At 42.8% G+C, this 2,000-nt stretch overlaps 1 pseudogene; it reads right to left on the bottom strand.

Moving 5' to 3' along the window:
• Positions 1–848: 848 nt before the first annotated feature.
• Positions 849–1,694, bottom strand: LOC120869779 (annotated as a pseudogene).
• Positions 1,695–2,000: the final 306 nt, after the last annotated feature.

The following is a 2,000-nucleotide window of genomic DNA, read 5'->3' on the forward strand; positions in this document are numbered from 1 at the left end:
ATTGTTATTTATAGCTAAACCATGTAGTAGATTATTAATATTATTTCAACATTTGTTCTCTATGGAGTGAGCTGCCCTTTTTAAAATTTTCTTTGCTTTCCTTATCCATGTTAGTGATTCGGTCCCCAAATCTTTCCCAGTAGTGTAGATCTCATCTCAATAAGTCCAAGTTTTAGGCATTCTGTGCATTTCATCTTCTTGAAGAAATTGTTCCCAGAGCCCTTTCACTTCTGCAGGGGGACCTACTGGCTCTCTATTTCAGGCACTGATCCTAATCTCTCCTGCAGATTTTCTGATGTCTTTGTCTTGTGTTTGCAGGAGGGAACACACCTCCACCCTTCCACTGTAGAAATGGTCAACGCAAGTTGTAATTTGGGGAGAATGTGCATGTCTCAGCATGTTTTTGTTTTACACTTAATAGTTTGGCAGGGTATGGAACTTTAGGTTGGAAAAAAATCTTCCCTTAGGACTTTGAAGGCAATGCTCCCTCATATTCTGTGACAGTTCTCTTAAACAACCAATGATGTTTTGAGTCCTGATCCTTTCATGTGATTCAGTTTTCTTTCTAGAAGGTTGTAGCATCTTCTCTTTGTCACCAGTGTTCTGAGCTTCTGTGACATTGTGCTTTAGTGAAGGGGCATTTTCATATACTCTTTGGCCTATTTTAGGTGACTTCCCCAGTGGCTCAGATGGTAAAGCGTCCGCCTACAATGCTGGAGACCTGAGTTTGGTTCCTGGGTTGGGAAGATCTCCTGGAGAAGGAAATGGCAACCCACTCCAGTATTCTTGCCTGGAAAATCCCACGGACGGAGGAGCCTGGTAGGCTACAGTCCATGGGGTCACAAAGAGTCGGACATGACTGAGCAACATTTACTTTACTTTGGCCTATTCAGTTTGGAAACTCATGTCCATCAATTCTGGGAAATGCCCTAGAAGTAATTTTTTTTTTGATAGGAAAGTAGGATTTATTGGTGGGTGTTAAGTAAGCAGGGGACAGTTCCCTGGCTCTCATGAGCCCAAGGGCCACCATTTGTTCTGAGGGCCATGACTGGGGATATATTTGACCCCACACCCATCTGGGATGAACTGCTTTTCTGCCACCGTGTTTTCAAATTCATCTGCGTTAAACTTAGTAAATCCCTGCTTCTTGGAGATGTGGATCGTCAGGTGTCCAGGAAACTTTCACTTGGCTCTGCAGAGGACCTCAGTCACATGCTTCCTGTTCTGCAGCTTGGTGAGGATGGACATCGTGACTTGGCCAGTGTGGACCCTGGCCACTGTGTCCTGGGGCTCTCCAAAGGCATCTTGCATACCTGTCTGGAGTCTGTCACTCTAGCACAGGACAACATCTTATTGACGTAGGTGACATAGAAGGGGTGGAGCTACACTCGGATGTGAAAACCAACTTTGCCACAGCTTTTCACCATGTACTTGTTGGCACAAATACGGGCAGCCTCCAGGGCTTTAGAGGAGAACTGCTGATATTCATCCAATACCATGTGGCCACAGAGTAGGAACTCATCCACTTTTGCCTTCTTCTGCCCCCTGTCAGTGATGCTAATCTTAGCATCAGGGACATCTTGGCATAAGCAGAAGGGAGATTTGGAATATGGCTTGTTCTTACAATACCGGTACCACCAGGCAGGGTGGATTGTCTGTGGCCTGCTGAAGGGAAAGAGCTCTTGAAATAATTTTTAAGGGATTTTTCTCTTTTCTGGGTTTTTTTTTTCTGTTTTTTTCTTTGATTTTGTTTCTTTGTTTGCTACAGTTTGGGAGGATATCTTTAACTTCCAGTCTTTCTGTTTAATTTTCATTCCTGTTATATTTTAAATCTCTGAGACCTTATTTTGTTCCCTGAATGTTCATTTTTATAGCATCTTATTCTGATCTCATGGTTGCAATATCATATTTCTCTGAGAATAAATAATTTTTTAAAAAGTTTCCTTCCGTCTGCACAACAGTATCCTCCAAATGGCTTTCATCTGTTTGTTTTGATCTCT

The sequence above is a fragment of the Oryx dammah genome, unplaced genomic scaffold, assembly GCF_014754425.2.
Source record: "Oryx dammah isolate SB20612 unplaced genomic scaffold, SCBI_Odam_1.1 HiC_scaffold_11, whole genome shotgun sequence".
Classification (NCBI taxonomy): Eukaryota; Metazoa; Chordata; class Mammalia; order Artiodactyla; family Bovidae; genus Oryx; species Oryx dammah.